The following is a 26434-nucleotide window of genomic DNA, read 5'->3' as shown; positions in this document are numbered from 1 at the left end:
TTTCCTTTATATATATAAAATTATATTTATTTTATTAATTTTTCCTTTATTATAATATGATAAATATTTATATATACTTATATATTTTTTCCTGTATTCATATAATATATATATTTTTTTAATATGTATATTATTTAAATTAATATACTTATATATTTTTTCCTGTATTCATATAATATATATATTTTTTTTAATATGTATATTATTTAATTTAATATACTTATATATTGTCTGTATTCATATGATAAATATTTTTTATTTTCATATGAATGTTTTATATTTAATATACCTATAGTATTGGGGTTTCTTTCAAATACTATAAGAATATACGAATATTTCATATATTTTTTCTTTAGTCATAATAAAGTTATAATTTCTATTATAAGAGAAGGACACCACTTTCATTAGCGTCACTAAATTGATGACAAGCTATTTGGCAACCTGATAGAATTTCGTAGTCTTTATTTCTATCATTAGTAGATGGGGACAATTTCATATGCGTCACTAAATCGATGACGAGCCATTTGGCAACCTGATAGAATTTTGTAATCTTTATTTCTATCATTAGTAGATGGGGACAATTTCATATGCGTCACTAAATCGATGACGAGCCATTTGGCAACCTGATAGAATTTGTAAGTCTTTATTTCTATCATTTGTAGATGGGGAAATTTCATATGCGTCACTAAATGATGACGAGCCATTTGGCAACCTGATAGAGTTTTGTAAAGTCTTTATTTCTATCATTAGTAGATAGTAGATAGATGGGGACAATTTCATTAGCGTCACTAAATCGATGACAAGCTATTTGGCAACCAGATAGAATTTTGTAGTCTTTATTTCTATCATATGATATATAATATCATATATCGCGTCCAGTCGGTCGGTCAGTCGCGTCCAGTCGGGGTGGCCGGCTCTCGAGGGCACTGCGCTTGCGCGCTAACCCTTGAAAAACCCACAACAAGTACACACGAGTACTCAATGGTCTTATTTATTTCGAATCATCAAGCAAAGGATAAGCTTCAGTGGATCGCAGTATGGCAGCTGCTCAACCACTTACAACACCTTGCCTGTTACAAAAGTCGTTTACAATTGATTCTAGGCTTTGTCATTGTATTAAATAATGCTTTTATATGTAACTAGCGCGGCATCAGGTGATCGAAGATCCTCCCAATTTACTATGTTACAAATTACATTGGCATCACATCCATTGTCGTTTATAAAGTAAATTATAAACTTTAAATGGTTTAGAAGCCATACAATGCAAATTGCCCCTTATTTATCATTGCAGTCCAGCACGGATACGACCTTAGAGGCGTTCAGGCATAATCCAACGGACGTAGCGTCATACCACTGTTCGCTCGAACAAGTATTGTGCCATTGGTCCGTACCTGCGGTTCCTCTCGTACTACGCAGGAATGCTGTCGCAACAACGTTTTGTCATTAGTAGGGTAAAACTAACCTGTCTCACGACGGTCTAAACCCAGCTCACGTTCCCTTGCATGGGTGAACAATCCAACGCTTGGTGAATTTTGCTTCACAATGATAGGAAGAGCCGACATCGAAGGATCAAAAAGCGACGTCGCTATGAACGCTTGGCCGCCACAAGCCAGTTATCCCTATGGTAACTTTTCTGACACCTCTTGTTAAAAACTCTTTAAACCAAAAGGATCGATAGGCCGAGCTTTTGCTGTCCCTGTGTGTACTGAACACCGAGATCAAGTCAGCATTTGCCCTTTTGCTCTATGTGTGGTTTCTGTCCGCACTGAGCTGGCCTTGGGACACCTCCGTTATTATTTGAGAGATGTACCGCCCCAGTCAAACTCCCTACCTGGCAATGTCCTTGAATTGGATCATACCTGAGTAATTGGAGTTATACCAAATTTTCAAATCAAAAATACATAAATGCATCGTTTTATTAAAGAATTTGTTTGCGATTATATAACAAACTCGTGATACTTTGATCAAGAAGCTTGCATCAAAACCCAATACCATAAGATATAATAAATATATCCGTATAATGGCTAGGAAATGATACACGTTCCATTTAATCAAGTAAGTAAGGAAACAATAAGAGTAGTGGTATTTCATTGACGATACCAAACCGAGGTCTAATATCTCCCACTTATTCTACACCTCTTATGTCTCCTTACACTGCCAGATTAGAGTCAAGCTCAAAAGGGTCTTCTTTCCCCGCTAATTATTCCAAGCCCGTTCCCTTGGCTGTGGTTTCGCTAGATAGTAGATAGGGACAGTGTGTGATTTCGGATCCCTCCGAACTTGTTTTACGTGGCGTGTTCCACATTGAAGGGATTACAACCACGACATCCAAAGATGCATTAGTCTGGATACGCCAGACAAACGTCCCGGTCTGGAAGCTATAGCTATGTACATAGCGACCACCCCGGTCGCAGATTCGAGTGCTTGCTTGCCGAGCAAGCACTCCCCCTTGCTGAGGAGCGAGATCTACCTAAAATCTCTACTGATCTAAGGGTCACAGCACCCGAGTTTTGCGTAAACCATCGCCGTAACTCAAACGTCGAGCACGAAGGCTCTACCCGCGATATGGGTACCAACCACAGCCACCACGATACTCCCACTAGGGGGCCTACCTCAATGAGCAACCTTGGAGAGCTACTCAACCCGTGGTACCGAAATTAGAGGCTCGGTCGGCCTCACTCCTTTGGCTCCGACAAGCACGGGCGGAGCGACCTATAGCCGTATTAGTCGCCTCCTACGACAAGCAACAGCGGACTGTGGTAGTATTCTCGCCCGCTAACCACACGGCGAAAGGTGTTGGGCTAAAGGCCCCTCCTCCTGCGGAACGCTTCCTCAGCGAACGCTGCCAGCCGTTGGGTCCTCTCTCGATCCTCCAGGATTCCTTCGAACATCCAGTTTTCGCCAACGCGCTGCACTCCAAGTCCATCGAGGTCTCGCAAATCTGCATACAGGGGGCAAGCGCACAATACGTGCATCCAGTCCTCATATGGATCGCCACATGCGCAAGCTGTGGTATCGCTGAGGGCTCTCCCGTGCAAAAATGCATTAAACGACCCGTGCCCAGTAAGCAGGAAAGACGCCTTCATCGAGAAACCAAAATTTGGATCCCGATAAACGAGAGTGACATCTGGGATGAACCTATGCGTCACCCGTCCTGGTTCGCTGTCGTCGTCCCATCTGTTCTGCCAACTCCGCAGCATGCACTCCTCCGAGCGAGTCTTTCTCTGCTCCCAGCTTAGACAAGCGATGTCCTCGCCGTAGAGCCAGTCGTTCTCCTCCAGCGGGTATCCACGTTTTAGCTTGTAATTGACCGCTAATTGCTTAGCAGCCAAGTCAAGCGGGGGGGCTCCACCAAGAACCTGCAGTGCCACGGTGGACACTGTTCGGCAAGCCGAAAGGCATCCAAGCAGGATCAGCCTCTGGCAGGAGGCTAGTCGCCTCTTGGCAGCTACTTGCCCGGCGGTGTCATACCATACCGGGGCACCAAACAGCACACAGGGTGCCATGAGTCCGTCATATATGGTCCGCCTGGCTCGAGGACTGAAGCCCCAGTCGGCTCGAAGCACACGCGCCAATGCTCCAACGACTCCGGTCATCCGCTGACGCAGCGAAGCTATGTGCGTGAGGAATTTCATTCCCTCACTGACCGTGATGCCAAGATACCGACAGGTACGCACATACGGCAAGTTCGCTCCAGCAAACCTTACCGTGGGCGCACGTCTCAAAGTACCTTTGAGCAGCATTATTACCGTCTTGTTGGTCGAGACGGCAACGCCAACTTCCGCTCCCCACGTTTCTACGATGGACATAAGTTGCGCTCCTTTTTCCTCTAACACGACTCGGGAGTTTCCCTCGACGAGAAGAAGCAGATCATCCGCGTATGCACTCAGCAGGCAATACGGCTCGAGGCGCTGAAGCAGTACATCCATTAGCGTGTCCCAAATAAACGGGCCGCTAATTGACCCCTGCGGGCAACCTCTAGTTACCGGCACATCCACAGCACCGGAACTGCTTCGGATCACTGCTCTTCGGCCGGAGAAAAAACTCTGCCACAAGCTCATTTCCCGGCATCCCAAGTCGGCTAGTCGGCGCAGTGCAGCACTCCATTCGACGTTGTCAAATGCTCCTTTGAAGTCCACGAATGTGCCGAGCACATATTGCGCCGGGCTGGCGTCAACACTGCTCTTCACATGCCTCCAAGCATCCTCCACACATCGTCCTTGGCGAAATCCGAATTGCCACCTGCAGCCTTCCGGAAAAACTTCTTTCGCACGATTCACCGTGATTGCCTCGAGCACCTTACCAAAAACTGGCAGCAAGCATATTCCCCTGTATGAGGAGGGCTCACACTTGTCCTTCTCGGGTCCCTTGAGCAGCGCCACTACTCGTGGACACTTCCACTCGTTGGGAAAGTATCCCGATTGGATGCATCGGGAATACAACGATGCCAGGTGCTGAGGTATGGCGCGCCAGACTGCCTTGCAGATAGCGCCATTGATGCCGTCCAAGCCGGGCGAGCGCTTGCTCTTGAGCCGGGCGATACAGGCTTCAACCTCGTGCGATTCAAGGGCCGGTGGGACTTCCTCCACGATGGCAATCGGTGCATCGGACTCCGCAACTGGGAAAAAGTTGCGGAGGAGCACTCGTGCGCAATCACCCCAATCAGTGATCAACTCGCCATTCACGCGGAGGCACCCAATCTCCGTGCACTTTCTGCGGCCTCGGCATATCTTGTAGACGCGCCCCCATGGGTCATCGGCGTTTTCTCCCACGAAGCGTTTCCAGTCATTCATCTTAGCCCTCCCAATGAGCTTCTTGTAGTTGGCTGAGGCACGCCTCAGCCCGACCACCATGAGCTCTGCCGCGGCATCATCATCGTGACGCCGTGCATCCTGGAGTCGGCGACGAAGTCTCCGGACTTCGCGTCTCGCAGCGCAGAGGTCGGCAGTCCACCAACGTGCTCTTCTGCTGGGCGGTCGAATCGACTTTCTTCCCAGCGCAATATCGCACACATTATGTACTATACTGCGCAGGGTCGAAACTTGCTGGTCCAACGGCGACTCTGAGAAGTTTTCCGGAAGTTCGGCTGTTCTACTCACCATTTCCTCTTTGAACAATCGCCAACGAGCATTGGAGAAGTTCCAGGACGGCACAGGAGCTATGCTCTCAACTGCGCTCGTGGTACTTGGTTCGGTCACAACAGTAATGATGTTGTGATCGCTCAATTCCCACTCATCCACTCTCCACTCATATGTGGCCCACATAGATGCTGCCTCGTTGACAATTGTCACGTCGATATCACTACGAGCTCTGTAGTTATCGAACGTGTACACCTGTGTTGGCTGGTTTAGGGCGGCGGCTCTTGCCTCCAGCATCCACTCGGACAGCAGCTCACCCCGACTGTAGTTAGCTTGCCCCTCGGCATGTCGAGAGAGTTTGCTAAACCACATGGGGGACACTGCATTCGCGTCGAGGCCCAGGATTGCGGGGGTTCTGCTGGCCTGCAGCAGGACCGCATCCATGTACCGAAGGTACGGTTCCAAAGGTGCATCAAATTGGCAGTATGCTGAGCAAAGGAAGATTGAGCCAAAACTCCCTTTAACGACCAGACATACGCCATAATCCGTGGTGAGGGTCTCCACTGGCATACAGATGGCATCCTGAAGATCCACTAGGATGGCTGCCTTCCCTCGCCGGTCGGTGAAGATCCTCATTCCTTCAGGCAGCACATCCATCCCCTCGCCGCCGAGATACGGCTCCTGCACCAGTGCGAACATTGAGCCCGATCTCCTGAGTCGGACTCCGAGCTCGATGGTCGCAGCTCGGCCTCGGCCACAGTTCGCTTGGATGAGGCTAAACATTAATGTCTAGCTTGCACCCTTGCTAGCACCGCGCCGTATATCGGGCATACGTCCGAGAGCATGTAATGCCCCGAGGGTTGCCCTCTGTGACGGCAGTTCCGGCAGTCCACCGGGTTCTGGCACTTAGCCGCGGTGTGGCCTTGTTGCCCGCACTGGCGGCATACATTCGTCTTCTGGCGGCATTCGCTGACCTTGTGGTCGAAACCCACACACCTGTGGCAGGCATATGTCCGGACCTGCGATCGGCATCGGAAAGAAAACCACTTGATGTAGACACGGCCTACATCCAGTTTCGCCATCGCCTTGTCGCTGACCTCTAGCGTCACGTTAACGGTGGCGCCGTCAGTCACCGACCACGCCTTGGTGACCAGGTGCACCGACCTCTTGAACTCCGAGGCCGTCATCTCGCCGTCGAAGTTATTCTCGTGGAGCTCCTGCATGAACTCCTCGGGGCCGATTGCTGTGTCGACGTCGTAGACGACGACTTTCGGCTTCTCGGCCGCGTTTCGCGCCACATTCAGCCCTACTTCGGCGAATTTTTTAGAGCTCACAACCTTCTGCAGCTCTCCGACTGAAGGAGTCCGGATAACTGCTCCACCACCTCGGCGGAGCTCACGCACCTCATGCACCCTGACTCCGAGGGAGGGTGCGACCATCGTGCGCACCTTTTCGGCTATCGCCTTCCCCGATAGCGCTGGGTCATCGCACTTCACCACTGCTGACCACGTCTCGCGAACCTTCGTGGTCCGCGGGGCCGCAATGGGTGCAGCCTGAGGCGTCTGGGGAAGACGCGAAATTGCGGAGGTCGGTGGGGGCGGCATAGCCAACCGCGTCTCCAGTTCTCCACACCGGAGCATCAATGCCATCACCAGCTCATCGTAGCGGCTAATGGCAAACGAGAGCTCATCAGTGTTGACTCCTCCTAGGCTGCGAAAGCTGTTTCTCACCATTCGCTGCGTGGCCGACAGCTCTGCCATCATGGCTGCTTGCCCAGCACGGGCGGCAGCGGAGGCAACTGTGGCAGTGGCAACAGCAGGTGTAGCGACAGGGGCAGCAACAGGAGCAGCAGCAGGGGCAGCAGCAGGGGCAGCAGCAGGGGCAGCAGCAGGGGCAGCAGCAGGGGCAGCAGCAGTGGCAGCAGCAGGGGCAGCAGCAGTGGCAGCAGTAGTGGCAGCAGGGACCATCCGGGGGTCCTCCAGCGACGAAGGCGCCTCATCCAGCGCTCCCACAGGCTCGGGAACACCACGCAAGGCCACAGCAACGAGCTTGGCCTGCGTAGCTGCCGAGCTCTTAGAAGCCTGGTGGCTTCTGCGCCTGCCTCGTCCCGGCTTCCGCGACGCGCTGCTGGCGCTCGCGGCACTCGCGGCACTCGCGCTGCTGTCGCTCTCCATAGGACTTACCACGATTGTGGCTCCTCCTTCTGGCGACTCCGGAAATTGCGCGCTCACTGTCACAAGTTGGTTGCTTTGGTGCACGAGCTCCACCTATTGGCAGATTTGCGTAACCAAAGTACCAGTCTGGCAGCACCGAACCGTCCCAAGACACAGACCGTAGCAGCGACAACAACCAAACAGCTGATTGCTGGTAGCGCGGACACAAACCGACAGGCCCAGCTGTTTAACAGCTGTCCGAAAGCTCGCCTGGAACCACGTGCTGTTCTCAGTGGAAAATTTTGCAATAAATTATTGCGAATTGTTCCGAAATCACAGGCTTTGCGCTCGCGTAAATAATATCACTATTTCCGCGGAGCACTCAACCACCGATTAATTCACTTTCCGAACTTTGTTTTACAAAGAAAACTTAGCTTTTCGCAATCTGAACACGAGCGTACCGAAAACACGTCCGTCGTTAATCCATTCATGCGCGTCACTAATTAGATGACGAGGCATTTGGCTACCTTAAGAGAGTCATAGTTACTCCCGCCGTTGACCCGCGCTTACTTGAATTTCTTCACTTTGACATTCAGAGCACTGGGCAGAAATCACATTGTGTCAACACCCGCTAGGGCCATCACAATGCTTTGTTTTAATTAGACAGTCGGATTCCCCAAGTCCGTGCCAGTTCTGAATTGATTGTTAATTGATAATCGTTATAATTAATAAGAACTAATTGGTTTAACCCAAATAGTATTCTTAAAATTTTAGCAAGAAAGTTCCACAATTGGCTACGTAACTAAACTATCCGGGGAACAAGAAACTAACATAAATGCTAGAAACTCTATTTACCCAGAACGAGCACATAAACCATGTTATTGTTTCCCAATCAAGCCCGACTATCTCAATCTTCAGAGCCAATCCTTATCCCGAAGTTACGGATCTAATTTGCCGACTTCCCTTACCTACATTATTCTATCGACTAGAGACTCTTCACCTTGGAGACCAGCTGCGGATATTGGTACGGCCTGTTGAGAAGTTTGCGTGTCCCCACCATAAATTTTCAAGGTCCGAGGAGAAAATATCGACACAACAGTATATGTCATGCTCTTCTAGCCCATCTACCATATCTCTCTGCGAAAGACTTCCATGGTAGTACGGCTATAAAACAGAAAAGAAAACTCTTCCGATATCTCTCGACGGCTTCTTTATGGTCGTTCCTGTTGCCAGGATGAGCACGAGGCCCATATTTAATAACAAACGGATACTCAACAGGTTACGGAATTGGAACCGTATTCCCTTTCGTTCAAAATTATTCAAGTGTATTATAATTATTCGCTTTTTTATGTAGTTTGGCATTTTTGTTTTACTTGAAAATTTTCGGCTTTCGCCTTGAACTTAGGACCGACTAACTCGTGATCAACCACTGTTCACACGAAACCCTTCTCCACTTCAGTCCTCCAAGGTCTCATTCGATTATTTGCTACTACCACCAAGATCTGTACCAATGGCAGCTCCATGCAGGCTTACGCCAAACACTTCTACGCATACCATTGTACCTTCCTACTCACTAAAGTTTCAAAATTTATATCACAAGTAATATAAATCATCTACTTTAGCGGTAATGTATAGGTATACAACTTAAGCGCCATCCATTTTAAGGGCTAGTTGCTTCGGCAGGTGAGTTGTTACACACTCCTTAGCGGATTTCGACTTCCATGATCACCGTCCTGCTGTTTTAAGCAACCAACGCCTTTCATGGTATCTGCATGAGTTGTTAATTTGGGCACCGTAACATTACGTTTGGTTCATCCCACAGCGCCAGTTCTGCTTACCAAAAGTGGCCCACTGGGCACATTATATCATAACCTTGAACTTCATATCAAGAAAGTTAAGGTTCTTACCCATTTAAAGTTTGAGAATAGGTTAAGATCGTTTCGACCCTAAGGCCTCTAATCATTCGCTTTACCAGATAAGATTATTTTATATAATATTAAAATGCACCAGCTATCCTGAGGGAAACTTCGGAAGGAACCAGCTACTAGATGGTTCGATTGGTCTTTCGCCCCTATACTCAATTCTGACAATCGATTTGCACGTCAGAACTGTTTCGGTCTTCCATCAGGGTTTCCCCTGACTTCAACCTGATCAAGTATAGTTCACCATCTTTCGGGTCACAGCATATATGCTCAAGGTACGTTCCAGTTAGAGGCATAAATAATATAAATATACATTATACATAACTATATAGAACGCCCCGGGATTGTGTTAATTAGCTATAAATAGTTAAAAAACTAATCCCATTAGTGGTCAAGTTAATTACGCTATTAGGTTTATATCCCAATAACTTGCACATATGTTAGACTCCTTGGTCCGTGTTTCAAGACGGGTCCCGAAGGTATCCTGAATCTTTCGCATTGTTAATCATACAAGTGCATATAATAAACATAAAAATCAATGATAATTATGCCATTATATAATTCCGAAAAATTAACGCACTGTAATCATATAAATCTATCAGCACTTTATCAAATTAATAACATTTATTCTGTTTTAAAATGCAAGCACTTTAATTTGAATAAACTATAAGTTATATTTTATGATAAATTTGGGATATGCTAATAGATTACAATGTCCTTATATGGAAAAAATGCACACTATCCTTATAATATTATTTAAATATTACAATTTTAATGATGAATTTTCCATAACGGATATTCAGGTTCATCGGGCTTAACCTCTAAGCAGTTTCACGTACTGTTTAACTCTCTATTCAGAGTTCTTTTCAACTTTCCCTCACGGTACTTGTTTACTATCGGTCTCATGGTTATATTTAGTTTTAGATGGAGTTTACCACCCACTTAGTGCTGCACTATCAAGCAACACGACTCTTTGGAAACATCATCTAGTAATCATTAACGTTATACGGGCCTGGCACCCTCTATGGGTAAATGGCCTCATTTAAGAAGGACTTAAATCGTTAATTTCTCATACTAGAATATTGACGCTCCATACACTGCATCTCACATTTGCCATATAGACAAAGTGACTTAGTGCTGAACTGTTTTCTTTTCGCTCGCCGCTACTAAGAAAATCCTTGTTAGTTTCTTTTCCTCCCCTAATTAATATGCTTAAATTCAGGGGGTAGTCCCATATGAGTTGAGGTTGTATATAACTTTTTATTGCCATTAATTCTTAATATATAATGATAAAACATTTTAATAAATTCGTTGTAATATATCCATTATTTCTTGTAGCATAGTATTATCCATTAACGAACCAACGAAGAATAATAATATAACCAAGTTTTTTTCTATTTTCGAATCATTAATAAGAGACAATCCTAGATGAAAAATAATTCAATTTTTTATGCTAGACATTTCTCAGTATTATTTGATTGAAAAAGAAAATATTTCTCTTCGTTTTTCACATCCAAATGTGAGGATAATGTTTTTCATATATAGTTTTTAATATTATGAATAAAATTATTATTTTATCCAATAATATACCATATGCTTATAAAAATTTATAAACAACTTAATTAGCATAGTCTTACAACCCTCAACCATATGTAGTCCAAGCAGCACTATAAAATTAATTAAAGTACATAACAGCATGGACTGCGATATGCGTTCAAAATGTCGATGTTCATGTGTCCTGCAGTTCACACGATGACGCACAGTTTGCTGCGTTCTTCATCGACCCATGAGCCGAGTGATCCACCGCTTAGAGTTTTATAATTTATTTCTATATATTGTCAATAGTTTTTTTATTGAAAGAAATTAAAAATACACCATTTTACTGGCATATATCAATTCCTTCAATAAATGTATTTTTATACCTAAAATAAATGCTGCGAAATGTCTTAGTTTCATATAAGCATTATGTATCATGTAATTATATTTTATTTGTATTTAACCAATATGGGCGATACATACTGCAATTTATATAAAACATTAACCTGATGGATGCCAGGTACAACATTGTATATTTTAGGTTGTTGCATTAGCCAACGTATGCTCATAACTTAGATGAACAATACATATTCGCAACGCGTGTATATTATGGTCCATATACACACAAATTTTTTGTTACCATTTTTATTTGATTTCGAATGTTCGAATTATTAGGAAATACATTGTTTATTTTTATTTGAATGCCGTTTATTTAATTTAATGTTGTGAGCCAACGATACCCATCACACAACATTAAGTTTTAATAGAAATGTTAAAATGTGGTCACCAGTCACTTTTAACATACATATGTGGTAATGTGGTCCCCAATCACATTACCTTTGTGGTTGCCAGCCACATTTATTTATTATATAAATATATCAATATTTTGTTTGATTCCATTGAGAAATCAATCAATTGAATATTATTGTGTTAGATAATATTCATATATAAACGCATTTGCAAATAATCATAAATCATGTGCATTTCTAAAGTAATCTCATCATTCATATATCATATGCTTTTGTAATTTGGTATTTTGGTAAATTCAATTTATTTGTATTATAACAAATGTGTTTATTAACGGTAAGGATATTATACAATAATGATCCTTCCGCAGGTTCACCTACGGAAACCTTGTTACGACTTTTACTTCCTCTAAATAATCAAGTTCGGTCAACTTTTGCGAAACAACCGTAACACGCAAGGCGTCACAGTGATCACGTCCGGAGACCTCACTAAATAATTCAATCGGTAGTAGCGACGGGCGGTGTGTACAAAGGGCAGGGACGTAATCAATGCGAGTTAATGACTCACACTTACTGGGAATTCCAAGTTCATGTGAACAGTTTCAGTTCACAATCCCAAGCATGAAAGTGGTTCAGCGGTTTACCCGGACCTCTCGGTCTAGGAAATACACGTTGATACTTTCATTGTAGCGCGCGTGCAGCCCAGGACATCTAAGGGCATCACAGACCTGTTATTGCTCAATCTCATTATTGCTAGACGCAATTTGTCCATTTAAGAAGCTAGTGTCCTTATAATGGGACAAACCAACAGGTACGGCTCCACTTACATAAACACATTCAAACACAATAAACATTTTACTGCCACCATGAATGAAGGCTATATAAGCTTCAGCACCATAATCCTGAAGATATCTATTTAATATATTTGAGTCTCGTTCGTTATCGGAATTAACCAGACAAATCACTCCACGAACTAAGAACGGCCATGCACCACCACCCATAGATTCGAGAAAGAGCTATCAATCTGTCTTACACACTTATGTTCGGACCTGGTAAGTTTTCCCGTGTTGAGTCAAATTAAGCCGCAGGCTCCACTCCTGGTGGTGCCCTTCCGTCAATTCCTTTAAGTTTCAGCTTTGCAACCATACTTCCCCCGGAGCCCAAAAGCTTTGGTTTCCCGGGAAGCGACTGAGAGAGCCATAAAAGTAGCTACACCCAATTGCTAGCTGGCATCGTTTATGGTTAGAACTAGGGCGGTATCTGATCGCCTTCGAACCTCTAACTTTCGTTCTTGATTAATGAAAACATCTTTGGCAAATGCTTTCGCTTAAGTTAGTCTTACGACGGTCCAAGAATTTCACCTCTCGCGTCGTAATACTAATGCCCCCAAACTGCTTCTATTAATCATTACCTCTTGATCTGAAAACCAATGAAAGCAGAACAGAGGTCTTATTTCATTATCCCATGCACAGAATATTCAGGCATTTGAAGCCTGCTTTAAGCACTCTAATTTGTTCAAAGTAATAGTACCGGCCCACAATAACACTCGTTTAAGAGCACTAATGCAGGTTTTTAAATAGGAGGAACATATGAAAAAATACAAGTATTTAATCACATATAAGAACTCCACCGGTAATACGCTTACATACATAAAGGTATAGTACTAACCACAATTGTAAGTTGTACTACCCGTATGAAGCACAAGTTCAACTACGAACGTTTTAACCGCAACAACTTTAATATACGCTATTGGAGCTGGAATTACCGCGGCTGCTGGCACCAGACTTGCCCTCCAATTGGTCCTTGTTAAAGGATTTAAAGTGTACTCATTCCAATTACAGGGCCTCGGATATGAGTCCTGTATTGTTATTTTTCGTCACTACCTCCCCGAGCTGGGAGTGGGTAATTTACGCGCCTGCTGCCTTCCTTAGATGTGGTAGCCGTTTCTCAGGCTCCCTCTCCGGAATCGAACCCTGATTCCCCGTTACCCGTTGCAACCATGGTAGTCCTAGATACTACCATCAAAAGTTGATAGGGCAGACATTTGAAAGATCTGTCGTCGGTACAAGACCATACGATCTGCATGTTATCTAGAGTTCAACCAATAAAACGATCTTGCGATCGCTTGGTTTTAGCCTAATAAAAGCACATGTCCCATAAGGTTCATGTTTTAATTGCATGTATTAGCTCTAGAATTACCACAGTTATCCAAGTAACTGTTAACGATCTAAGGAACCATAACTGATATAATGAGCCTTTTGCGGTTTCACTTTTAATTCGTGTGTACTTAGACATGCATGGCTTAATCTTTGAGACAAGCATATAACTACTGGCAGGATCAACCAGAATAATGTTTCTTTCTTCATATTTCATTCATATTTTTTGAATTGAAATAAGTAATATAAATATTATAGATTTCCATTTTATATAAATTTCCGTTTTTTATTAAATCTATTTTAAATCGATTACGGCCATTTTTATATAGCATTCGTATTCGTAAATTCCATTCATGTTTTATACCATTATATATATATATTTCCATAATATTGTATATTTATATTATACATATTTCATTCTAAAATATTATTTTGTTTCCAACATACATAATTATTGTATCCACACATGTATAATTTTTGTTTAACCAATATAAATATTGAGTTAAATCATTTGCATTTTGATGATAAATTTAAAATTTATCTTTTTCCATATAACTCTCTGGTAATATATAACATAAAACCGAGCGCATATGATATTCATATATAAAATTTGGTAATTTTTCCATAATGTAATAATATCAATATATTTATTATACCGGGGTAACGATATAATATTTCCTTTTATGGCGTGGTAATAAATTATTAGTTTATTATCTTCATTATTATTAATAAATAATAATGCCTGCCGTCAAAAATTAACGATAATATATGGAAACGATTTGTTATTCTATGTATAATAGAAACTTGACTTTTGTTTCAACGATATTATCTAAGGGCGTATATTCTTATTAACCGCGGAGCCAAGTCCCAAATGTTCATAAGAACCTGAGAAACAAATTTGTACGGAAAATAATATACTATATTTGTAAGTAACCAATATAATGAGATAGGTCGGCAACCAGTGCCTTCCTACCTAAATAGTAGTTTTGAAACCCGCTGTCATTAAAAATTAACGATGTTATATGGAAACGATTTGTTATTCTATTTATAATAGAATACTTGACTGTTGTTTCAACGATATCATCTAAGGGCGTATATTTTTATTAACCGCGTAGCCAAGTTCCCAAATGTTCATAAGAACCTGAGAAACAAATTTTTACGGAAAATAATATACTTTATTTGTAAGTAACCAATATAATATATAAAGCGGGAGGTCAGCAACCACTGCCTACCTATAGTAGTTTTTGAACCCGCTGTCCTCAAAACGGGTATTTTCAATTCTGTTTGGCATCCAACATATAGGATATTCTCTTATATATCAAGAGAATACAGTAATATTATATTAATATTTCCTTTATTCATATATAATTAAATATATTTTTCCATTATTCATACGATAAATATTCATTTCCATATGATTAATATTTAATTTCCATATAATATTGTCGAAATCATATAAATACATAAGTTTCGAACAATACGAGAGGTCGGCAACCACTGCCTACCTATAGTAGTTTTTGAACCCTCTGTCGGTACCAGCCTTGCTTACACTACTATAACCTTTCACGTATATGGGCTATTCCTATAATTCTAAGAGAATATAGGAATATTTTATCATTTTTTCATTTATACATACGATAAATATTCATTTCCATATGATTAATATTTAATTTCCATATAATATTGTCGAAATCATATAAATACATAAGTTTCGAACAATACGAGAGGTCGGCAACCACTGCCTACCTATAGTAGTTTTTGAACCCTCTGTCGGTACCAGCCTTGCTTACACTACTATAACCTTTCACGTATATGGGCTATTCTATAATTCTAAGAGAATATAGGAATATTTTATCATTTTTTCATTTATACATACGATAAATATTCATTTCCATATGATTAATATTTAATTTCCATATAATATTGTCGAAATCATATAAATACATAAGTTTCGAACAATACGAGAGGTCGGCAACCACTGCCTACCTATAGTAGTTTTTGAACCCTCTGTCGGTACCAGCCTTGCTTACACTACTATAACCTTTCACGTATATGGGCTATTCCTATAATTCTAAGAGAATATAGGAATATTTTATCATTTTTTCATTTATACATACGATAAATATTCATTTCCATATGATTAATATTTAATTTCCATATAATATTGTCGAAATCATATAAATACATAAGTTTCGAACAATACGAGAGGTCGGCAACCACTGCCTACCTATAGTAGTTTTTGAACCCTCTGTCGGTACCAGCCTTGCTTACACTACTATAACCTTTCACGTATATGGGCTATTCCTATAATTCTAAGAGAATATAGGAATATTTTATCATTTTTTCATTTATACATACGATAAATATTCATTTCCATATGATTAATATTTAATTTCCATATAATATTGTCGAAATCATATAAATACATAAGTTTCGAACAATACGAGAGGTCGGCAACCACTGCCTACCTATAGTAGTTTTTGAACCCTCTGTCGGTACCAGCCTTGCTTACACTACTATAACCTTTCACGTATATGGGCTATTCCTATAATTCTAAGAGAATATAGGAATATTTTATCATTTTTTCATTTATACATACGATAAATATTCATTTCCATATGATTAATATTTAATTTCCATATAATATTGTCGAAATCATATAAATACATAAGTTTCGAACAATACGAGAGGTCGGCAACCACTGCCTACCTATAGTAGTTTTTGAACCCTCTGTCGGTACCAGCCTTGCTTACACTACTATAACCTTTCACGTATATTGGCTATTCGTATAATTCTAAGAGAATATAGGAATATTTTATCATTTTATCATGTATACATACGATAAATATTCATTTCCATATGATTAATATTTAATTTCCTTATATTATTGTCGAAATCATATAAATACATAAGTTTCGAACAATACGAGAGGCAACCACTGCCTACCCTATGGTCGGCAACCACTGCCTACCTATAGTAGTATAGTATAGTATAGTAGTACTATAACCTTTCATATGTATGGGTTTTTTTTATATCATACTAATAGAAAATAGAAATATTCCATCATTTTTTCCTTTATATATATAAAATTATATTTATTTTATTAATTTTTCCTTTATTATAATATGATAAATATTTATATATACTTATATATTTTTTCCTGTATTCATATAATATATATATTTTTTTAATATGTATATTATTTAAATTAATATACTTATATATTTTTTCCTGTATTCATATAATATATATATTTTTTTTAATATGTATATTATTTAATTTAATATACTTATATATTGTCTGTATTCATATGATAAATATTTTTTATTTTCATATGAATGTTTTATATTTAATATACCTATAGTATTGGGGTTTCTTTCAAATACTATAAGAATATACGAATATTTCATATATTTTTTCTTTAGTCATAATAAAGTTATAATTTCTATTATAAGAGAAGGACACCACTTTCATTAGCGTCACTAAATTGATGACAAGCTATTTGGCAACCTGATAGAATTTCGTAGTCTTTATTTCTATCATTAGTAGATGGGGACAATTTCATATGCGTCACTAAATCGATGACGAGCCATTTGGCAACCTGATAGAATTTTGTAGTCTTTATTTCTATCATTAGTAGATGGGGACAATTTCATATGCGTCACTAAATCGAACAGTCGCGATCGAACACTCAACGAGTGCAGACGTGCTGCGACCGCCAGCAAGAATTGTTTCGCGTTCTTTACTCCGTTATTCGTACGTTCACCGCGTCGCGAGCTATCGCACGCGCTCTGATTGCTCAGCTGCGTGCCTACGGACACCACTAATACTACGCACACTCGAGCGTGCGTGTTATCTGGTCGTTCCATCAAGCGCATATTTAAGCACCTTTAACACAGCAGCAGCCACGTGCAGTGGTGGTACCAACTGTACCCAGCTCCCCCCCCCCTCTACCCATCACTCGTCACCATGGACTGGCAGGCCCCCCGCGTGCCATCAAGCTAGGCAAATTAACGCCCTGCAAGAAGGCCCTTAGATCAAGGGAGTCCAGCACCAGTAGTGACTCCAGCACCTCGCATTCGGAGCCCGGTGAAGTCAAGCGCAAGCCTGCGCGCAAGCCTGCGCGCAAGCCCCAATTGGAGGAACTTGACGTTACCCCCAGCACCAGTGCAGCTTCGCGTCGTAGGCTTGCAAACAATCAGTTTGCCATCCTCTCGAGCGAAGAGGAAGATAATGACGACGACGACCAAGCCACCTCAGACGAAGTACCCGTACCCGCTGCCACAAAACCCCGGACAAACCCAACCCGACCCCGAAGACCATCAGCCACCCCGATCTACATCCCTGACGTGACCAACATCACAGCGCTGGTTAAAATGATTACGACTCTCGTCGGTGCCCAAAAAGAATTCTCGTACAAGACTGAGAGGAACAACAATGTACGAGTAATGATGCCTGACAAGGAATCCTACACAGCCCTTCGTCAGCAGCTCGTGGCACAGAACAAAAGGCACCGCACATTCCAACCCAAGGATGAGAGAGCGTATAGAGTTGTCATCAAGGGACTGCATCACTCAACCGACCAAACCGAGATTAGAGAGGAACTCTCGAAACACGGCCATACTGTCAGGGACCTGCACAACCCAATCGGCAGGAAATCTAAGGAACCCCTGGGGATCTTCTTTGTAAACCTGGAACCGGCGAGCAACAACACCGAAATATACAAGCTGAAGAGGATCTGCAGGTCGGTCGTCACCGTTGAGCCGCCTCTGAAATTCAACGACGTACCGCAGTGCTTCAGATGTCAAGGGTTCGGACACACCCAGCGCTACTGCTTTCTTGAGTTTCGCTGCGTCAAGTGTGGTGGCCTCCACGACTCCAGGGCGTGTGTAAAAAAGGACGACGAGAAAGCATGCTGCCTACATTGCCAAGCCGACCACCCAGCGTCGTTCAAAGGTTGCCCCGCATACAAGAAGGCTAAGGCTCAACAAGCGCCTAAGCCCAAACCAAGGAACACGGAAAGCAACAACAAGCCCTCTTTCGAGCTCCCAAATATCACAAAAGGAATGAGCTATAGAGACGCGCTTAGTGGCACAAACAAGCCCCAAGGAAGCATTCCCCCACCGACACCCCCAACCCCACCTGAAGCCCCTCAACCTAACCACATGGAGGCCATGTTCAATCGATTTGAGAGCCTGGTCGAAAAAATGATGGAGAAGATGTTTGCTCAGATGACGCAGCTTGTTGCTTCCATCCTCAACAGCAAGTCATGCAAATAAGTCTCAACATTGTCTTCTGGAATGCGAACGGCTTGCAGAGAAGCAAAGCCGAAGTCGAGCACACCATCAAAACCGATAACATCGACGTCCTATTGGTCTCCGAATCCCACTTTTGCCCCAGATCCCACTTCACCATCCCCGGATACGAACTCATCACAGCCAACCACCCATCAGGCAGAGCACGAGGAGGAGCGGCCATGCTCATCAAAAGCGGCATCCAGTTCACTGAACTGCCTGCGATACAGGAGGATTGGGCACAGTGTGCAGTGGCCAGAGTCAACAGCCTACAGGGAGATATTACGGTTGGAGCGGTTTACTTCCCCCCCAGGCACGCGATTACAGAAACTCACCTGCATGAGTTCTTCGAGTCCCTTGGACCTCGCTTCATTGCAGCCGGAGACTTCAATGCAAAGCACTCCTGGTGGGGGTCCCGCACAAATAACCCCAAAGGTAAAACGCTCCACAAGTACCTGATACGCAAAAACCTGGACTGCCACTCTACTGGAGAGCCCACACACTGGCCCTCGGACCCTTCTAAGCCGCCGGATCTGCTGGACATCGCGATCTGCAAAGGCATAGGTCGTGCCAAACTCGTCTGCACCACATACGACAGGCTCGTATCGGACCACAGCGCCGTCAACCTGCTCCTCAACATCCCCGTCCTCAGGAAGACGCCGCTCCGTAGACTCACGGGGAATCGTACCAATGCCCCAAAGTTCACGTTCTGGATGCTCTCCTCACTAAACCCAGACCCAGACCTCTCCACACCAAGCAACATAGACGCGGCCATCGATGACTTAAACAAGGAGATACATAATGCCGCCGAGTTTGCGAACCCTCCTCCCCCTACGACCCCGAGAACTCCAGCAAGGGACCTGCATCTGTGGTCCCCAGAAATCGCCGCCCTCGTGGCCGAGAAAAGACGCCTCAGAAGGGTATGGTTCCTCTCGCGTAACCCCAGGGATAAGACAGCGCTCAATCGTGCCTCCAAGGAACTGAAGGAAAAACTGACGACCCTACGCCAAGACTCGTTTCAACGTTTCCTTGAAGACCTGGAACCTGGAGACCCGCAGCACAACCTGTGGAACGTCACGCGGCATATCAAAAGACCTGCCAAGAAAACGGTACCAGTGCGTAAAGCGGACGGCACCTGGTGTCGGTCTGAGGCAGAAAGAGCCGAAGCTTTTGCTGACCACCTCCACACTGCCTTCACACCGTTTGACCGATGCACAGCTGCAGAGCAAGCTGACACCATCAGAGCTGTTGAAAGCCCATGTGCTCCAGGACCAGCAATCCAGCCCGTTGCACCAGAGGAGATCGCGCAGGAAATTGCCTCACTGAAAAACGGCAAGTCCCCAGGCCCCGATCGCATCGACGCTACTGCACTAAAAATGTTACCCACATTTTGCTCACAGCTGCTCGCCAACATATTTAACAGCTGCTTCCGGCTAGGGTACTTCCCGAAACTATGGAAACGCGCCGATGTGATCACCATCCTCAAGCCCGGTAAACCTGAAGCCAATCTCGCCTCCTATCGTCCGATTAGTTTGCTGGCAATCCTCTCCAAAATACTCGAAAGAGTATTTCTGCGCAGAGTGTTGCCAGCACTGGACGAGGCTGGTTTGATCCCCGATCACCAGTTTGGCTTCAGGCGCTCCCACGGAACACCAGAGCAATGCCACCGGCTTGTAGAGCAAATATTGGAGGCCTTCGAAAGGAAGCAATACTGCTGCGCCGTCATGCTGGATGTCAAACAAGCCTTCGACAAAGTCTGGCACCCTGGTCTCCACTACAAGATCAAGTCGCACCTTCCCGGATCCCACTTCGCCTTCCTCAAATCCTTCACCGAGGGTAGAGAGTTCCAAGTTCGCTGCGGAACAGCGACCAGCACGCCTAGGCCGATAAGAGCCGGAGTACCCCAAGGCAGCGTTCTTGGACCAATACTGTACACACTCTACACAGCAGACCTTCCTATCACACCCTCCCGAAGCCTAACAGTGGCCACATACGCCGATGACACCGCCTTCCTAGCCTCCGCCTCAGACCCCCAAGAAGCATCAGCCATCATTCAAAGCCAGCTGGATGCCCTCGACCCATGGTTGAAGCGATGGAACATTGCCGTGAACGCAGACAAATCCACCCAAACTACTTTCTCCCTGCGCAGAGGAGACTGCCCCCAGTCACGCTCAACGGGGAAACTATTCCATCTTCAAGCACCCCGAAATACCTCGGATTGACGCTAGACCGGAGGCTCACTTGGCGCCCCCACCTAATCGCCAAACGACACCAGGCCGACCTGCGCCTCAAGCAACTCCATTGGCTCATCGGGAAAAGGTCCAAACTTAGGGAGAACCTAAAACTCCTCCTGTACAAGGCCATCCTGAAGCCAATTTGGACTTATGGGATTCAGTTGTGGGGCACTGCAAGCGTCTCTAACCGAATCCGCATACAACGCTTTCAAAACAAGTGCCTGAGGCTAATCTCTGACGCTCACCCATACCACGAGAACTCGACAATCCATAAGGAGCTAGGAATACCGTGGGTAGCAGAGGAAATCTCCCGATTCAGTGCGAGATACGCCAAGCGTCTAGACAACCACCCAAACCATCTGGCTATCAACCTCCTGGACAATAGTGAAACCATCAGGCGCCTCCAGAGGAAACACCGCTGATCTCCCCACTTATAACCACTACAATGAACCCCGACCTATCTACAACTTGTAATCCCTTAAGTAATGCCCCCCACCCAAACATTTAATTATTGTCCACATGGACAGATTTTAAATTAATAAATGTACGATACAACAAAAAAAAAAAAAAAAAAAAACTAAATCGATGACAAGCTATTTGGCAACCAGATAGAATTTTGTAGTCTTTATTTCTATCATATGATATATAATATCATATATCGCGTCCAGTCGGTCGGTCAGTCGCGTCCAGTCGGGGTGGCCGGCTCTCGAGGGCACTGCGCTTGCGCGCTAACCCTTCAAAAACCCACAACAAGTACACACGAGTACTCAATGGTCTTATTTATTTCGAATCATCAAGCAAAGGATAAGCTTCAGTGGATCGCAGTATGGCAGCTGCTCAACCACTTACAACACCTTGCCTGTTACAAAAGTCGTTTACAATTGATTCTAGGCTTTGTCATTGTATTAAATAATGCTTTTATATGTAACTAGCGCGGCATCAGGTGATCGAAGATCCTCCCAATTTACTATGTTACAAATTACATTGGCATCACATCCATTGTCGTTTATAAAGTAAATTATAAACTTTAAATGGTTTAGAAGCCATACAATGCAAATTGCCCCTTATTTATCATTGCAGTCCAGCACGGATACGACCTTAGAGGCGTTCAGGCATAATCCAACGGACGTAGCGTCATACCACTGTTCGCTCGAACAAGTATTGTGCCATTGGTCCGTACCTGCGGTTCCTCTCGTACTACGCAGGAATGCTGTCGCAACAACGTTTTGTCATTAGTAGGGTAAAACTAACCTGTCTCACGACGGTCTAAACCCAGCTCACGTTCCCTTGCATGGGTGAACAATCCAACGCTTGGTGAATTTTGCTTCACAATGATAGGAAGAGCCGACATCGAAGGATCAAAAAGCGACGTCGCTATGAACGCTTGGCCGCCACAAGCCAGTTATCCCTATGGTAACTTTTCTGACACCTCTTGTTAAAAACTCTTTAAACCAAAAGGATCGATAGGCCGAGCTTTTGCTGTCCCTGTGTGTACTGAACACCGAGATCAAGTCAGCATTTGCCCTTTTGCTCTATGTGTGGTTTCTGTCCGCACTGAGCTGGCCTTGGGACACCTCCGTTATTATTTGAGAGATGTACCGCCCCAGTCAAACTCCCTACCTGGCAATGTCCTTGAATTGGATCATACCTGAGTAATTGGAGTTATACCAAATTTTCAAATCAAAAATACATAAATGCATCGTTTTATTAAAGAATTTGTTTGCGATTATATAACAAACTCGTGATACTTTGATCAAGAAGCTTGCATCAAAACCCAATACCATAAGATATAATAAATATATCCGTATAATGGCTAGGAAATGATACACGTTCCATTTAATCAAGTAAGTAAGGAAACAATAAGAGTAGTGGTATTTCATTGACGATACCAAACCGAGGTCTAATATCTCCCACTTATTCTACACCTCTTATGTCTCCTTACACTGCCAGATTAGAGTCAAGCTCAAAAGGGTCTTCTTTCCCCGCTAATTATTCCAAGCCCGTTCCCTTGGCTGTGGTTTCGCTAGATAGTAGATAGGGACAGTAGGAATCTCGTTAATCCATTCATGCGCGTCACTAATTAGATGACGAGGCATTTGGCTACCTTAAGAGAGTCATAGTTACTCCCGCCGTTGACCCGCGCTTACTTGAATTTCTTCACTTTGACATTCAGAGCACTGGGCAGAAATCACATTGTGTCAACACCCGCTAGGGCCATCACAATGCTTTGTTTTAATTAGACAGTCGGATTCCCCAAGTCCGTGCCAGTTCTGAATTGATTGTTAATTGATAATCGTTATAATTAATAAGAACTAATTGGTTTAACCCAAATAGTATTCTTAAAAATTTTAGCAAGAAAGTTCCACAATTGGCTACGTAACTAAACTATCCGGGGAACAAGAAACTAACATAAATGCTAGAAACTCTATTTACCCAGAACGAGCACATAAACCATGTTATTGTTTCCCAATCAAGCCCGACTATCTCAATCTTCAGAGCCAATCCTTATCCCGAAGTTACGGATCTAATTTGCCGACTTCCCTTACCTACATTATTCTATCGACTAGAGACTCTTCACCTTGGAGACCAGCTGCGGATATTGGTACGGCCTGTTGAGAAGTTTGCGTGTCCCCACCATAAATTTTCAAGGTCCGAGGAGAAAATATCGACACAACAGTATATGTCATGCTCTTCTAGCCCATCTACCATATCTCTCTGCGAAAGACTTCCATGGTAGTACGGCTATAAAACAGAAAAGAAAACTCTTCCGATATCTCTCGACGGCTTCTTTATGGTCGTTCCTGTTGCCAGGATGAGCACGAGGCCCATATTTAATAACAAACGGATACTCAACAGGTTACGGAATTGGAACCGTATTCCCTTTCGTTCAAAATTATTCAAGTGTATTATAATTATTCGCTTTTTTATGTAGTTTGGCATTTTTGTTTTACTTGAAAATTTTCGGCTTTCGCCTTGAACTTAGGACCGACTAACTCGTGATCAACCACTGTTCACACGAAACCCTTCTCCACTTCAGTCCTCCAAGGTCTCATTCGATTATTTGCTACTACCACCAAGATCTGTACCAATGGCAGCTCCATGCAGGCTTACGCCAAACACTTCTACGCATACCATTGTACCTTCCTACTCACTAAAGTTTCAAAATTTATATCACAAGTAATATAAATCATCTACTTTAGCGGTAATGTATAGGTATACAACTTAAGCGCCATCCATTTTAAGGGCTAGTTGCTTCGGCAGGTGAGTTGTTACACACTCCTTAGCGGATTTCGACTTCCATGATCACCGTCCTGCTGTTTTAAGCAACCAACGCCTTTCATGGTATCTGCATGAGTTGTTAATTTGGGCACCGTAACATTACGTTTGGTTCATCCCACAGCGCCAGTTCTGCTTACCAAAAGTGGCCCACTGGGCACATTATATCATAACCTTGAACTTCATATCAAGAAAGTTAAGGTTCTTACCCATTTAAAGTTTGAGAATAGGTTAAGATCGTTTCGACCCTAAGGCCTCTAATCATTCGCTTTACCAGATAAGATTATTTTATATAATATTAAAATGCACCAGCTATCCTGAGGGAAACTTCGGAAGGAACCAGCTACTAGATGGTTCGATTGGTCTTTCGCCCCTATACTCAATTCTGACAATCGATTTGCACGTCAGAACTGTTTCGGTCTTCCATCAGGGTTTCCCCTGACTTCAACCTGATCAAGTATAGTTCACCATCTTTCGGGTCACAGCATATATGCTCAAGGTACGTTCCAGTTAGAGGCATAAATAATATAAATATACATTATACATAACTATATAGAACGCCCCGGGATTGTGTTAATTAGCTATAAATAGTTAAAAAACTAATCCCATTAGTGGTCAAGTTAATTACGCTATTAGGTTTATATCCCAATAACTTGCACATATGTTAGACTCCTTGGTCCGTGTTTCAAGACGGGTCCCGAAGGTATCCTGAATCTTTCGCATTGTTAATCATACAAGTGCATATAATAAACATAAAAATCAATGATAATTATGCCATTATATAATTCCGAAAAATTAACGCACTGTAATCATATAAATCTATCAGCACTTTATCAAATTAATAACATTTATTCTGTTTTAAAATGCAAGCACTTTAATTTGAATAAACTATAAGTTATATTTTATGATAAATTTGGGATATGCTAATAGATTACAATGTCCTTATATGGAAAAAATGCACACTATCCTTATAATATTATTTAAATATTACAATTTTAATGATGAATTTTCCATAACGGATATTCAGGTTCATCGGGCTTAACCTCTAAGCAGTTTCACGTACTGTTTAACTCTCTATTCAGAGTTCTTTTCAACTTTCCCTCACGGTACTTGTTTACTATCGGTCTCATGGTTATATTTAGTTTTAGATGGAGTTTACCACCCACTTAGTGCTGCACTATCAAGCAACACGACTCTTTGGAAACATCATCTAGTAATCATTAACGTTATACGGGCCTGGCACCCTCTATGGGTAAATGGCCTCATTTAAGAAGGACTTAAATCGTTAATTTCTCATACTAGAATATTGACGCTCCATACACTGCATCTCACATTTGCCATATAGACAAAGTGACTTAGTGCTGAACTGTTTTCTTTTCGCTCGCCGCTACTAAGAAAATCCTTGTTAGTTTCTTTTCCTCCCCTAATTAATATGCTTAAATTCAGGGGGTAGTCCCATATGAGTTGAGGTTGTATATAACTTTTTATTGCCATTAATTCTTAATATATAATGATAAAACATTTTAATAAATTCGTTGTAATATATCCATTATTTCTTGTAGCATAGTATTATCCATTAACGAACCAACGAAGAATAATAATATAACCAAGTTTTTTTCTATTTTCGAATCATTAATAAGAGACAATCCTAGATGAAAAATAATTCAATTTTTTATGCTAGACATTTCTCAGTATTATTTGATTGAAAAAGAAAATATTTCTCTTCGTTTTTCACATCCAAATGTGAGGATAATGTTTTTCATATATAGTTTTTAATATTATGAATAAAATTATTATTTTATCCAATAATATACCATATGCTTATAAAAATTTATAAACAACTTAATTAGCATAGTCTTACAACCCTCAACCATATGTAGTCCAAGCAGCACTATAAAATTAATTAAAGTACATAACAGCATGGACTGCGATATGCGTTCAAAATGTCGATGTTCATGTGTCCTGCAGTTCACACGATGACGCACAGTTTGCTGCGTTCTTCATCGACCCATGAGCCGAGTGATCCACCGCTTAGAGTT

The 26434-nt window shown here is 42.7% G+C and overlaps 4 non-coding genes and 1 pseudogene across 4 annotated transcripts; all 5 read right to left on the bottom strand.

The window, feature by feature from the left end:
• Positions 1-996: 996 nt before the first annotated feature.
• Positions 997-10402, bottom strand: LOC120457440 (annotated as a pseudogene).
• A 387-nt stretch (positions 10403-10789) lies between these two features.
• LOC120457433 lies at positions 10790-10968 on the bottom strand. The gene has a single exon (XR_005616958.1). It is a non-coding gene; the product is annotated as a 5.8S ribosomal RNA (ribosomal RNA).
• Positions 10969-11789: 821 nt separating this feature from the next.
• LOC120457434 lies at positions 11790-13784 on the bottom strand. The gene has a single exon (XR_005616959.1). It is a non-coding gene; the product is annotated as a small subunit ribosomal RNA (ribosomal RNA).
• Positions 13785-21904: 8120 nt separating this feature from the next.
• LOC120457438 lies at positions 21905-25868 on the bottom strand. Its single transcript, XR_005616963.1, has one exon. It is a non-coding gene; the product is annotated as a large subunit ribosomal RNA (ribosomal RNA).
• Positions 25869-26255: 387 nt separating this feature from the next.
• Positions 26256-26434, bottom strand: LOC120457422. Its single transcript, XR_005616947.1, has one exon. It is a non-coding gene; the product is annotated as a 5.8S ribosomal RNA (ribosomal RNA).

The sequence above is a fragment of the Drosophila santomea genome, chromosome X (genome assembly GCF_016746245.2).
Source record: "Drosophila santomea strain STO CAGO 1482 chromosome X, Prin_Dsan_1.1, whole genome shotgun sequence".
Classification (NCBI taxonomy): Eukaryota; Metazoa; Arthropoda; class Insecta; order Diptera; family Drosophilidae; genus Drosophila; species Drosophila santomea.
The sequence above is the reverse complement of the archived record's forward strand: the minus strand, read 5'-3'. Positions and strand labels throughout refer to the sequence as shown.